The sequence below is a fragment of the Leuresthes tenuis genome, unplaced genomic scaffold (genome assembly GCF_036924035.1).
Source record: "Leuresthes tenuis unplaced genomic scaffold, fLeuTen1.0.hap1 SCAF_1, whole genome shotgun sequence".
NCBI classification, from domain to species: Eukaryota; Metazoa; Chordata; class Actinopteri; order Atheriniformes; family Atherinopsidae; genus Leuresthes; species Leuresthes tenuis.
The window spans coordinates 44,311,139-44,323,709 of record NW_027325355.1 but is presented as its reverse complement, the minus strand read 5'-3'; the positions used below and the strand labels follow the sequence as shown (position 1 = coordinate 44,323,709).

Genomic DNA, 12,571 nt, shown 5'->3' with positions numbered 1-12,571 from the left:
TGTGACAAATGTGCATTATATAAGTACAGGAATCATACGGTTCCTCTATGTAACCAGATAATTGATGAGAAAGGCTGATGTGTAGTGGGCACATCTTCTTCCCTGACGTGATTATTCTCTTCAGCTGAAACTGAGATTCTCAGTTCACTTCGTGTCTTCCAACAAAGCAGCAGCAGCTGAAGATGACCAACTTCTTCACGTGTCACAGGGTGATCAGACGTTGCAACAAAAGACATGCAGGTGGTAGAGAGAAGAGAAAAAGCTTACAGCACCTGGTATTCCCAAGCTGTCTCCCATCCAAGTACTAACCAGGTACAACCCTGTTTGGCGTCCGAGATCAGACGAGGTCGGGCTTATTCAGGGTGGTGTGGCCGTAAGCAACAATATCTCTGACAAATGTGCATTATATAGGTACTTGAATCATACGGTTCCTCTATGCAACCAGATAATTGCCGAGAAAGGCTGATGTGTAGCGGGCATATCATCTTCTCTGATGTGATCATTCTCTGCAACTGAAACTGAGACTCTCAGATCACTTCGTGTCTGCCAACAAAGCAGCAGAAGCTGAAGATGACCACCTTCCTCATGTGTCACAGGGTGATCAGACGTTGCAACAAAAGACATGCAGGTGGTAGAGAGAAGAGAAAAAGCTTACAGCACCTGGTATTCCGAAGTGGTCTCCCATTCAAGTACTAACCAGGCCCAACCCTGCTTTTCTTCCAAGATCAGACGAGGTCGGGCATATTCAGGGTGGTGCGGCCGTAAGCAACAATAACTGTGACAAATGTGCATTATATAGGTACTGGAATCATACACTTCTTCTATGTAACCAGAGAATTGCAGAGAAAGGCTGACTTGTAGTGGGCACATCTTCTTCCCTGATGTGATTATTCTCTGCAGCTGAAACTGAGACTCTCAGATCACTTCGTGTCTGCCAACAAAGAAGCAGCAGCTGCTGAAGATGACCAACTTCCTCATGTGTCACAGGGTGATCAGACGTTGCAACAAAAGACATGCAGGTGGTAGAGAGAAGAGAAGAAGCTTACAGCACCTGGTATTCCCAAGCAGTCTCCCATTCAAGTACTAAGCAGGCTCAACCCTGTTTGGCTTCCGAGATCACACGAGGTTGGGCATATTCAGGGTGGTGTGGCCGTAAGTAACAATGTCTGTGACAAATGTGCATTATATAGGTACTGGAATCATACGGTTCCTCTATGCAACCAGATAATTGCCAAGAAAGGCTAACTTGTAGTGGGCACATCTTCTTCCCCGATGTGATTATTCTCTACAGCTGAAACTGAGACTCTCAGATCACTTCGTGTCTGCCAACAAAGCAGCAGCTGCTGAAGATGACCAACTTCCTCATGTGTCACAGGGTGATCAGACGTTGCAACAAAAGACATGCAGGTGGTAGAGAGAAGAGAAAAAGCTTACAGCACCTGGTATTCCCAAGCGGTCTCTCATCCAAGTACTAACCAGGGCCAACCCTCCTTGGCTTCTGAGAGCAGACGAGGTCAGACATATTCAGGGTGGTTGGGCCGTAAGCAACAATCTCTGTGACAAATGTGCATTATATAGGCAATGGAATCATATGGTTCCTCTATGTAACAAGATAATTGCCGAGAAAGGCTGATAAGTAGTGGAAACATCTTCCCTGACGTGATTATTCTCTCCAGCTGAAACTGAGACTCTCATATCACTTCGTGTCTGCCAACAAAGCAGCAGCAGCTGAAGATGACCAACTTCTTCATGTGTCACAGGGTGATCAGACGTTGCAACAAAAGACATGTAGGTGGTAGAGAGAAGAGAAAAAGCTTACAGCACCTGGTATTCGCAAGCGGTCTCCCATTCAAGTACTAACCAGGTCCAACCCTGCTTGGGTTCTTAGATCAGACGAGGTCGGGCATATTCAGGGTGGTGTGGCCGTAAGTAACATTATCTGTGACAAATGTGCATTATATAGGTACTGGAATCATACGGTTCCTCTATGCAACCAGATAATTGCCAAGAAAGGCTGATATGTAGTGGGCACATCTTGTTCCCTGACGTGATAATTTTCTCCAGCTGAAAATGAGACTCTCAGATCACTTCGTGTCTGCCAACAAAGCAGCAGAAAATGAAGATGACCAACTTCCTCATGTGTCACAGGGTGATCATACGTTGCAACAAAAGACATGCAGGTGGTTGAGAGAAGAGAAAAAGCTTACAGCACCTGATAATCCCAAGGGGTCTCCCATCCAAGTACTAAACAGGCCCAACCCTAATTGGCTTCCAAGATCAGACGAGGTCGGGCATATTCAGGGTGGTGTGGCCGTAAACAACCATGTCTGTGACAAATATAAATTGTATAGGTACAGGAATCATACGGTTCCTCTATATAACCAGATAATTGCCAAGAAAGGCTGACTTGTAGTGAGCACATCTTCTTCCCTGACGTGATCATTCTCTTCAGCTGAAACTGAGACTCTCAGATCACTTCATGTCTGCCAACAAAGCAGCAGCAGCTGAAGATGACCAACTTCCTCATGTGTCACAGGGCGATCAGACATTGCAGAAAAAGACATGCAGGTGGTAGAGAGAAGAGAAAAAGCTTACAGCACCTGGTATTCCCAAGCGGTCTAACATTCAAGTACTAACCAGGCCCAACCCTGCTTGGGTTCCGAGATTAGACGAGGTCGGGCATATTCAGGGTGGTGTGGCCGTAAGTAACAATGTCTGTGACAAATGTGCATTATATAGGTACTGGAATCATACGGTTCCTCTATGCAACCAGATAATTGCCGAAAAAGGCTGACTTGTAGTGGGTTCATCTTCTTCCCTGATGTGATTATTCTCTGGTACTGAAACTGAGACTCTCAGATCACTTTGTGTCTGCCAACAAAGCAGCAGCAGCTGAAGATGACCAACTTCCTCATGTGTCACAGGGCGATCAGACATTGCAACAAAAGACATGCAGGTGGTAAAGAGAAGAGAAAAAGCCTACAGCACCTGGTATTCCCAAGCGGTCTCCCATTCAAGTACTAACCAGGCCAAACCCTGCTTGGCTTCCGAGATCAGATGAGGTCGGGCTTATTCAGGGTGGTATGGCCGTAAGTAACAATCTCTCTGAAAAATGTTTATAATATAGGTACTGGAATCATACGGTTCCTCTATATAACCAGATAATTGCAGAGAAAGGCTGATGTGTAGCGGGCATATCATCTTCTCTGATGTGATCATTCTCTTCAGCTGAAACTGAGACTCTCAGATCACTTCGTGTCTGCCAACAAAGCAGCAGCAGCTGAAGATGACCAACTTCCTCATGTGTCACAGGGTGGTCAGACGTTGCAACAAAAGACATGCAGGTGGTAGAGAGAAGAGAAAAAGCTTACAGCACCTGGTATTCCCAAGCAGTCTCCCATTCAAGTACTAACAAGGCCCAACCCTGCTTGGCTTCCAAGATGAGACGAGGTCGGGCATGTTCAGGGTGGTGTGGCCGTAAGCAACAATGTCTGTGACAAATGTGCATTATATAGGTACTGGAATAATACAGTTCCTCTATGTAACCAGATAATTGTCGAGAAAGGCTAACTTGTAGTGGGCACATCTTCTTCCCTGATGTGATTATTCTCTCCAGCTGAAACTGAGACTCTCAGATCACTTCGTGTCTGCCAACAAAGCAGCAGCAGCTGAAGATGACCAACTTCCTCATGTGTCACAGGGTGGTCAGACGTTGCAACAAAAGACATGTAGGTGGTAGAGAGAAGAGAAAAAGCTTACAGCACCTGGTATTCGCAAGCGGTCTCCCATTCAAGAACTAACCAGGCCCAACCCTGCTTGGCTTCCGAGATCAGACGAGGTTGAGCTTATTCAGGGTGGTGTGGCGGTAAGCAACGCTATCTGTTACAAATGTGTATTATATAGGTACTGGAATCATACACTTCCTCTATGTAACCAGATAATTGCCGAGAAAGGCTGACTTGTAGTGGGCACATCTTCTTCCCTGATGTGATTATTCTCTGCAGCTGAAACTCTGAGATCACTTTGTGTCTGCCAACAAAGCAGCAGCAGCTGAAGATGACCAACTTCCTCACGTGTCACAGGGCGATCAGACATTGCAACAAAAGACATGTAGGTGGTAGAGAGAAGAGAAAAAGCTTACAGCACCTGGTATTCCCAAGCGGTGTCCCATTAAAGTACTAACCAGGCCCAGCCCTCCTTGGCTACCGAGATCAGACAAGGTCAGACATATTCAGGGTGGTTTGGCCGTAAGTAACAATCTCCGTGACAAATGTGCATTATATAGGCAATGGAATCATACACTTCCTCTATGTAACCAGATAATTGCCAAGAAAGGCTGACTTGTAGTGGGCACATCTTCTTCCCTGATGTGATTATTCTCTGCAGCTGAAACTCTGAGATCACTTTGTATCTGCCAACAAAGCAGCAGCAGCTGAAGATGACCAACTTCTTCACGTGTCACAGGGTGATCAGACGTTGCAACAAAAGACATGGAGGTGGTAGAGAGAAGAGAAAAAGCTTACAGCACCTGGTATTCCCAAGCGGTGTCCCATCAAAGTACTAACCAGGCCCAGCCCTCCTTGGCTTCCGAGATCAGACAAGGTCAGACATATTCAGGGTGGTTTGGCCGTAAGTAACAATCTCCGTGACAAATGTGCATTATATAGGCAATGGAATCATACACTTCCTCTATGTAACCAGATAATTGCCGAGAAAGGCTGACTTGTAGTGGGCACATCTTCTTCCCTGATGTGATTATTCTCTGCAGCTGAAACTGAGACTCTCAGATCACTTCGTGTCTGCCAACAAAGAAGCAGCAGCAGCTGAAGATGACCAACTTCCTCATGTGTCACAGGAGGATCAGACGTATCCACAAAAGACATGAAGGTGGTAGAGAGTAGAGAAGAAGCTTACAGCACCTGGTATTCCCAAGTGGTCTCCCATCCAAGTACTAACCAGGCCCAACCCTGCTTGGCTTCCGAGATCAGATGAGGTCGGGCATTTTCCGGGTGGTGTGGCCGTAAGCAGCAATGTCTCTGACAAATGTGCATTATATAGGTACTGGAATCATACGGTTCCTCTATGCAACCAGATAATTGCCGAGAAAGTTTGATGTGTAGCGGGTAAATCATCTTCTCTGATGTGATCATTCTCTGCAACTGAAACTGAGACTCTCAGATCACTTCATGTCTGCCAACAAAGCAGCAGCAGCTGAAGATGACCAACTTCCTCATGTGTCACAGGGTGGTCAGACGTTGCAACAAAAGACATGCAGGTGGTTGAGAGAAGAGAAAAAGCTTACAGCACCTGGTATTCCCAAGCGGTCTCTCATCCAAGTACTAACCAGGCACAACCCTGCTTGGCTTCCGAGATCAGACGAGGTCGGGCATATTCAGGGTGGTGTGGCCGTAAGCAACAATGTCTGTGACAAATGTGCATTATATAGGTACTGGAATCATACAGTTCCTCTATGTAACCAGATTATTGCCGAGAAAAGCTGATAAGTAGTGGGCACATCTTCTTCCCTGACGTGATTATTCTCTCGAGCTGAAACTGAGACTCTCAGATCACTTCGTGTCAGCCAACAAAGCAGCAGCAGCTGAAGATGACCACCTTCCTCATGTGTCACAGGGTGATCAGACGTTGCAACAAAAGACATGCAGGTGGTAGAGAGAAGAGAAAAAGCTTACAGCACCTGGTATTCGCAAGCGGTCTCCCATTCAAGAACTAACCAGGCCCAACCCTGCTTGGCTTCCGAGATCAGACGAGGTTGAGCTTATTCAGGGTGGTGTGGCGGTAAGCAACGATATCTGTTACAAATGTGTATTATATAGGTACTGGAATCATACACTTCCTCTATGTAACCAGATAATTGCCGAGAAAGGCTGACTTGTAGTGGGCACATCTTCTTCCCTGATGTGATTATTCTCTGCAGCTGAAACTGAAACTCTGAGATCACTTTGTGTCTGCCAACAAAGCAGCAGCAGCTGAAGATGACCAACTTCTTCGCGTGTCACAGGGTGATCAGACGTTGCAACAAAAGACATGCAGGTGGTAGAGAGAAGAGAAAAAGCTTACAGCACCTGGTATTCCCAAGCAGTCTTCCATCCAAGTACTAACCAGGCCCAAACCTGCTTGACTTCCAAGATCAGACAAGGTCGGGCATATTCAGGGTGGTGTGGCCGTAAGTAACAATGTCTGTGACAAATGTGCATTATATAGGTACTGGAATCATACGGTTCCTCTATGCAACCATATAATTGCCAAGAAAGGCTGATATGTAGTGGGCACATCTTGTTCCCTGACGTGATCATTTTCTCCAGCTGAAAATGAGACTCTAAGATCACTTCGTGTCTGCCAACAAAGCAGCAGAAAATGAAGATGACCAACTTCCTCATGTGTCACAGGGTGATCAGACGTTGCAACAAAAGACATGCAGGTGGTTGAGAGAAGAGAAAAAGCTTACATCACCTGATAATCCCAAGCGGTCTCCCATCCAAGTACTAACCAGGCCCAACCCTGCTTGGCTTCCGAGATCAGACGAGGTCAGGCATGTTCCGGGTGGTGTGGCCGTAAGCAGCAATGTCTCTGACAAATGTGCATTATATAGGTACTGGAATCATACGGTTCCTCTATGCAACCAGATAATTGCCGAGAAAAGCTGATGTGTAGCGGGTAAATCATCTTCTCTGATGTGATCATTCTCTGCAACTGAAACTGAGACTCTCAGATCACTTTGTGTCTGCCAACAAGGCAGCAGCAGCTGAAGATGACCAACTTCCTCATGTGTCACAGGGCGATCAGACGTTGCAACAAAAGACATGCAGGTGGTAGAGAGAAGAGAAAAAGCTTACAGCACCTGGTATTCCCAAGCGGTCTCTCATCAAAGTACTAACCAGGCCCAACCCTCCTTGGCTTCTGAGATCAAACGAGGTCAGACATATTCAGGGTGGTTTGGCCGTAAGCAACAATCTCTGTGACAAATGTGCATTATATAGGCAATGGAATCATATGGTTCCTCTATGTAACAAGATAATTGCCGAAAAAGGCTGATATATAGTGGGCACATCTTGTTCCCTGACGTGATAATTTTCTCCAGCTGAAAATGAGACTCTAAGATCACTTCGTGTCTGCCAACAAAGCAGCAGCAGCTGAAGATGACCAACTTCCTCATGTGTCACAGGGTGATCAGACGTTGCAACAAAAGACATGCAGGTGGTTGAGAGAAGAGAAAAAGCTTACAGCACCTGGTATTCCCAAGCGGTCTCCCATCCAAGTACTAACCAGGCCCAACCCTGCTTGGCTTCCAAGATCAGACGAGGTTGGGCATATTCCGGGTGGTGTGGCCGTAAGTAACAATGTTTGTGACAAATGTGCATTATATAGGTACTGGAATCATACGGTTCCTCTATGCAACCATATAATTGCCAAGAAAGGCTGATATGTAGTGGGCACATCTTGTTCCCTGACGTGATAATTTTCTCCAGCTGAAAATGAGACTTTAAGATCACTTCGTGTCTGCCAACAAAGCAGCAGAAAATGAAGATGACCAACTTCCTCATGTGTCACAGGGTGATCAGACGTTGCAACAAAAGACATGCAGGTGGTTGAGAGAAGAGAAAAAGCTTACAGCACCTGATAATTCCAAGCGGTCTCCCATCCAAGTACTAACCAGGCACAACCCTGCATGGCTTTCGAGATCAGACGAGGTCGGGCATATTCAGGGTGGTGTGGCCGTAAGCAACAATGTCTCTGACAAATGTAAATTGTATAGGTACTGGAATCATACGTTTCCTCTATATAACCAGATAATTGCAGAGAAAGGCTGATAAATAGTGGACACATCTTCTTCCCTGACGTGATTATTCTCTCCAGCTGAAAATGAGACTCTCAGATGACTTCGTGTCTGCCAACAAAGCAGCAGCAGCTGAAGATGACCAACTTCCTCATGTGTCACAGGGCGATCAGACGTTGCAACAAAATACATGCAGGTGGTAGAGAGAAGAGAAAAAGATTACATCACCTGGTATTCCCAAGCGGTGTCCCATCAAAGTACTAACCAGAACCAGCCCTCCTTGGCTTCCGAGATCAGACAAGGTCAGACATATTCAGGGTGGTTTGTCCGTAAGTAACAATCTCTGTGACAAATGTGCATTATATAGGCAATGGAATCATACACTTCCTCTATGTAACCAGATAATTGCCGAGAAAGGCTGATATGTAGTGGGCACATCTTCTTCCCTGACGTGATAATTCTCTCCAGCTGAAAATGAGACTCTCAGATCACTTTGTGTCTGCCAACAAAGCAGCAGCAGCTGAAGATGACCAACTTCCTCATGTGTCACAGGGTGATCAGACGTTGCAACAAAAGACATGCAGGTGGTAGAGAGAAGAGAAAAAGCTTACAGCACCTGGTATTCCCAAGCAGTCTTCCATCCAAGTACTAACCAGGCCCAAACCTGCTTGACTTCCAAGATCAGACAAGGTCGGGCTTATTCAGGGTGGTGTGGCCGTAAGCAACAATATCTGTGACAAATGTGCATTATATAGGTACTGGAATCATACACTTCCTCTATGTAACCAGATAATTGCCCAGAAAGGCTGACTTGTAGTGGGCACATCTTCTTCCCTGATGTGATTATTCTCTGCAGCTGAAATTGACACTCTCAGATCACTTCGTGTCTGCCAACAAAGACGCAAAAGCAGCTGAAGATGACCAACTTCCTCATGTGTCACAGGAGGATCAGACGTTGCCACAAAAGACATGAAGGTGGTAGAGAGTAGAGAAGAAGCTTACAGCACCTGGTATTCCCAAGTGGTCTCCCATGCAAGTACTAACCAGGCCCAACCCTGCTTGGCTTCCAAGATCAGACGAGGTCAGGCATGTTCCGGGTGGTGTGGCCATAAGCAGCAATGTCTCTGACAAATGTGCATTATATAGGTACTGGAATCATACGGTTCCTCTATGCAACCAGATAATTGCCGAGAAAGGCTGATGTGTAGCGGGTAAATCATCTTCTCTGATGTGATCATTCTCTGCAACTGAAACTGAGACTCTCAGATCACTTCATGTCTGCCAACAAAGCAGCAGCAGCTGAAGATGACCAACTTCCTCATGTGTCACAGGGTGATCAGACGTTGCAACAAAAGACATGCAGGTGGTTGAGAGAAGAGAAAAAGCTTACAGCACCTGGTATTCCCAAGCGGTCTCCCATCCAAGTACTAACCAGGCCCAACCCTGCTTGGCTTCCAAGATCAGACGAGGTTGGGCATATTCCGGGTGGTGTGGCCGTAAGTAACAATGTTTGTGACAAATGTGCATTATATAGGTACTGGAATCATACGGTTCCTCTATGCAACCATATAATTTCCAAGAAAGGCTGATATGTAGTGGGCACATCTTGTTCCCTGACGTGATAATTTTCTCCAGCTGAAAATGAGACTTTAAGATCACTTCGTGTCTGCCAACAAAGCAGCAGAAAATGAAGATGACCAACTTCCTCATGTGTCACAGGGTGATCAGACGTTGCAACAAAAGACATGCAGGTGGTTGAGAGAAGATAAAAAGCTTACAGCACCTGATAATCCCAAGCGGTCTCCCATCCAAGTACTAACCAGGCACAACCCTGCTTGGCTTTCGAGATCAGACGAGGTCGGGCATATTCAGGGTGGTGTGGCGGTAAGCAACAATATCTGGTACAAATGTGTATTATATAGGTACTGGAATCATACGTTTCCTCTATATAACCAGATAATTGCAGAGAAAGGCTGATAAATAGTGGACACATCTTCTTCCCTGACGTGATTATTCTCTCCAGCTGAAAATGAGAATCTCAGGTCACTTCGTGTCTGCCAACAAAGCAGCAGCAGCTGAAGATGACCAACTTCCTCATGTGTCAGAGGGCGATCAGACCTTGCAACAAAATACATGCAGGTGGTAGAGAGAAGAGAAAAAGCTTACAGCACCTGGCATTCCCAAGGGGTCTCCCATTCAAGTACTAACCAGGCCCAACCCTGCTTGGGTTCCGAGATCAGTCGAGGTCAGGCATATTCAGGGTGGTGTGGCCGTAAGTAACAATGTCTGTGAAAAATGTGCATTATATAGGTACTGGAATAATACAGTTCCTCTATGTAACCAGATAATTGCAGAGAAAGGCTAACTTGTTGTGGGCACATCTTCTTCCTTGATGTGATTATTCTCTGCAGCTGAAACTGAGACTCTCAGATCACTTCGTGTCTGCTAACAAAGCAGCAGCAGCTGAAGATGACCAACTTCCTCATGTGTCACAGGGCGATCAGACATTGCAACAAAAGACATGTAGGTGGTAGAGAGAAGAGAAAAAGCTTACAGCACCTGGTATTCCCAAGCGGTGTCCCATCAAAGTACTAACCAGAACCAGCCCTCCTTGGCTTCCGAGATCAGACAAGGTCAGACATATTCAGGGTGGTTTGTCCGTAAGTAACAATCTCTGTGACAAATGTGCACTATATAGGCAATGGAATCATACACTTCCTCTATGTAACCAGATAATTGCCGAGAAAGGCTGATATGTAGTGGGCACATCTTCTTCCCTGACGTGATAATTCTCTCCAGCTGAAAATGAGACTCTCAGATCACTTTGTGTCTGCCAACAAAGCAGCAGCAGCTGAAGATGACCAACTTCCTCATGTGTCACAGGGTGATCAGACGTTGCAACAAAAGACATGCAGGTGGTAGAGAGAAGAGAAAAAGCTTACAGCACCTGGTATTCCCAAGCAGTCTCCCATCCAAGTACTAACGAGGCCCAAACCTGCTTGACTTCCAAGATCAGACAAGGTCGGGCTTATTCAGGGTGGTGTGGCCGTAAGCAACAATATCTGTGACAAATGTGCATTATATAGGTACTGGAATCATACACTTCCTCTATGTAACCAGATAATTGCCGAGAAAGGCTGACTTGTAGTGGGCACATCTTCTTCCCTGATGTGATTATTCTCTGCAGCTGAAATTGACACTCTCAGATCACTTCGTGTCTGCCAACAAAGACGCAGCAGCAGCTGAAGATGACCAACTTCCTCATGTGTCACAGGAGGATCAGACGTTGCCACAAAAGACATGAAGGTGGTAGAGAGTAGAGAAGAAGCTTACAGCACCTGGTATTCCCAAGTGGTCTCCCATGCAAGTACTAACCAGGCCCAACCCTGCTTGGCTTCCAAGATCAGACGAGGTCAGGCATGTTCCGGGTGGTGTGGCCATAAGCAGCAATGTCTCTGACAAATGTGCATTATATAGGTACTGGAATCATACGGTTCCTCTATGCAACCAGATAATTGCCGAGAAAGGCTGATGTGTAGCGGGTAAATCATCTTCTCTGATGTGATCATTCTCTGCAACTGAAACTGAGACTCTCAGATCACTTCATGTCTGCCAACAAAGCAGCAGCAGCTGAAGATGACCAACTTCCTCATGTGTCACAGGGTGATCAGACGTTGCAACAAAAGACATGCAGGTGGTTGAGAGAAGAGAAAAAGCTTACAGCACCTGGTATTCCCAAGCGGTCTCCCATCCAAGTACTAACCAGGCCCAACCCTGCTTGGCTTCCAAGATCAGACGAGGTTGGGCATATTCCGGGTGGTGTGGCCGTAAGTAACAATGTTTGTGACAAATGTGCATTATATAGGTACTGGAATCATACGGTTCCTCTATGCAACCATATAATTGCCAAGAAAGGCTGATATGTAGTGGGCACATCTTGTTCCCTGACGTGATAATTTTCTCCAGCTGAAAATGAGACTTTAAGATCACTTCGTGTCTGCCAACAAAGCAGCAGAAAATGAAGATGACCAACTTCCTCATGTGTCACAGGGTGATCAGACGTTGCAACAAAAGACATGCAGGTGGTTGAGAGAAGATAAAAAGCTTACAGCACCTGATAATCCCAAGCGGTCTCCCATCCAAGTACTAACCAGGCACAACCCTGCTTGGCTTTCGAGATCAGACGAGGTCGGGCATATTCAGGGTGGTGTGGCGGTAAGCAACAATATCTGGTACAAATGTGTATTATATAGGTACTGGAATCATACGTTTCCTCTATATAACCAGATAATTGCAGAGAAAGGCTGATAAATAGTGGACACATCTTCTTCCCTGACGTGATTATTCTCTCCAGCTGAAAATGAGAATCTCAGGTCACTTCGTGTCTGCCAACAAAGCAGCAGCAGCTGAAGATGACCAACTTCCTCATGTGTCAGAGGGCGATCAGACCTTGCAACAAAATACATGCAGGTGGTAGAGAGAAGAGAAAAAGCTTACAGCACCTGGCATTCCCAAGGGGTCTCCCATTCAAGTACTAACCAGGCCCAACCCTGCTTGGGTTCCGAGATCAGTCGAGGTCGGGCATATTCAGGGTGGTGTGGCCGTAAGTAACAATGTCTGTGAAAAATGTGCATTATATAGGTACTGGAATAATACAGTTCCTCTATGTAACCAGATAATTGCAGAGAAAGGCTAACTTGTTGTGGGCACATCTTCTTCCTTGATGTGATTATTCTCTGCAGCTGAAACTGAGACTCTCAGATCACTTCGTGTCTG

The 12,571-nt window shown here is 46.0% G+C and overlaps 4 non-coding genes and 26 pseudogenes across 4 annotated transcripts; all 30 read right to left on the bottom strand.

Annotated features, from left to right (window-relative positions):
* Positions 1–260: 260 nt before the first annotated feature.
* On the bottom strand, positions 261–379 carry LOC140291770 (5S ribosomal RNA; annotated as a pseudogene).
* A 269-nt stretch (positions 380–648) lies between these two features.
* Positions 649–767, bottom strand: LOC140299619 (5S ribosomal RNA; annotated as a pseudogene).
* Positions 768–1,039: 272 nt separating this feature from the next.
* Positions 1,040–1,158, bottom strand: LOC140295763 (5S ribosomal RNA; annotated as a pseudogene).
* Positions 1,159–1,427: 269 nt separating this feature from the next.
* On the bottom strand, positions 1,428–1,546 carry LOC140294311 (5S ribosomal RNA; annotated as a pseudogene).
* Positions 1,547–1,812: 266 nt separating this feature from the next.
* LOC140294164 (5S ribosomal RNA) lies at positions 1,813–1,931 on the bottom strand (annotated as a pseudogene).
* A 269-nt stretch (positions 1,932–2,200) lies between these two features.
* LOC140289076 (5S ribosomal RNA) lies at positions 2,201–2,319 on the bottom strand (annotated as a pseudogene).
* Positions 2,320–2,588: 269 nt separating this feature from the next.
* LOC140292735 (5S ribosomal RNA) lies at positions 2,589–2,707 on the bottom strand (annotated as a pseudogene).
* A 269-nt stretch (positions 2,708–2,976) lies between these two features.
* On the bottom strand, positions 2,977–3,095 carry LOC140299699 (5S ribosomal RNA; annotated as a pseudogene).
* A 269-nt stretch (positions 3,096–3,364) lies between these two features.
* On the bottom strand, positions 3,365–3,483 carry LOC140292908 (5S ribosomal RNA; annotated as a pseudogene).
* Positions 3,484–3,752: 269 nt separating this feature from the next.
* Positions 3,753–3,871, bottom strand: LOC140293946 (5S ribosomal RNA; annotated as a pseudogene).
* A 263-nt stretch (positions 3,872–4,134) lies between these two features.
* LOC140295752 (5S ribosomal RNA) lies at positions 4,135–4,253 on the bottom strand (annotated as a pseudogene).
* Positions 4,254–4,516: 263 nt separating this feature from the next.
* Positions 4,517–4,635, bottom strand: LOC140293080 (5S ribosomal RNA; annotated as a pseudogene).
* Positions 4,636–4,907: 272 nt separating this feature from the next.
* On the bottom strand, positions 4,908–5,026 carry LOC140300247 (5S ribosomal RNA). The gene has a single exon (XR_011914812.1). It is a non-coding gene; the product is annotated as a 5S ribosomal RNA (ribosomal RNA).
* Positions 5,027–5,295: 269 nt separating this feature from the next.
* Positions 5,296–5,414, bottom strand: LOC140300024 (5S ribosomal RNA; annotated as a pseudogene).
* A 269-nt stretch (positions 5,415–5,683) lies between these two features.
* Positions 5,684–5,802, bottom strand: LOC140293945 (5S ribosomal RNA; annotated as a pseudogene).
* Positions 5,803–6,071: 269 nt separating this feature from the next.
* On the bottom strand, positions 6,072–6,190 carry LOC140290658 (5S ribosomal RNA; annotated as a pseudogene).
* A 269-nt stretch (positions 6,191–6,459) lies between these two features.
* LOC140288801 (5S ribosomal RNA) lies at positions 6,460–6,578 on the bottom strand (annotated as a pseudogene).
* Positions 6,579–6,847: 269 nt separating this feature from the next.
* Positions 6,848–6,966, bottom strand: LOC140273988 (5S ribosomal RNA; annotated as a pseudogene).
* Positions 6,967–7,235: 269 nt separating this feature from the next.
* LOC140299008 (5S ribosomal RNA) lies at positions 7,236–7,354 on the bottom strand. The gene has a single exon (XR_011914598.1). It is a non-coding gene; the product is annotated as a 5S ribosomal RNA (ribosomal RNA).
* Positions 7,355–7,623: 269 nt separating this feature from the next.
* On the bottom strand, positions 7,624–7,742 carry LOC140294805 (5S ribosomal RNA; annotated as a pseudogene).
* A 657-nt stretch (positions 7,743–8,399) lies between these two features.
* On the bottom strand, positions 8,400–8,518 carry LOC140289310 (5S ribosomal RNA; annotated as a pseudogene).
* Positions 8,519–8,790: 272 nt separating this feature from the next.
* On the bottom strand, positions 8,791–8,909 carry LOC140313236 (5S ribosomal RNA; annotated as a pseudogene).
* A 269-nt stretch (positions 8,910–9,178) lies between these two features.
* On the bottom strand, positions 9,179–9,297 carry LOC140299007 (5S ribosomal RNA). The gene has a single exon (XR_011914597.1). It is a non-coding gene; the product is annotated as a 5S ribosomal RNA (ribosomal RNA).
* Positions 9,298–9,566: 269 nt separating this feature from the next.
* LOC140291460 (5S ribosomal RNA) lies at positions 9,567–9,685 on the bottom strand (annotated as a pseudogene).
* Positions 9,686–9,954: 269 nt separating this feature from the next.
* On the bottom strand, positions 9,955–10,073 carry LOC140271641 (5S ribosomal RNA; annotated as a pseudogene).
* Positions 10,074–10,730: 657 nt separating this feature from the next.
* On the bottom strand, positions 10,731–10,849 carry LOC140293185 (5S ribosomal RNA; annotated as a pseudogene).
* A 272-nt stretch (positions 10,850–11,121) lies between these two features.
* On the bottom strand, positions 11,122–11,240 carry LOC140313230 (5S ribosomal RNA; annotated as a pseudogene).
* Positions 11,241–11,509: 269 nt separating this feature from the next.
* LOC140299005 (5S ribosomal RNA) lies at positions 11,510–11,628 on the bottom strand. The gene has a single exon (XR_011914595.1). It is a non-coding gene; the product is annotated as a 5S ribosomal RNA (ribosomal RNA).
* Positions 11,629–11,897: 269 nt separating this feature from the next.
* On the bottom strand, positions 11,898–12,016 carry LOC140291459 (5S ribosomal RNA; annotated as a pseudogene).
* Positions 12,017–12,285: 269 nt separating this feature from the next.
* LOC140307742 (5S ribosomal RNA) lies at positions 12,286–12,404 on the bottom strand (annotated as a pseudogene).
* Positions 12,405–12,571: the final 167 nt, after the last annotated feature.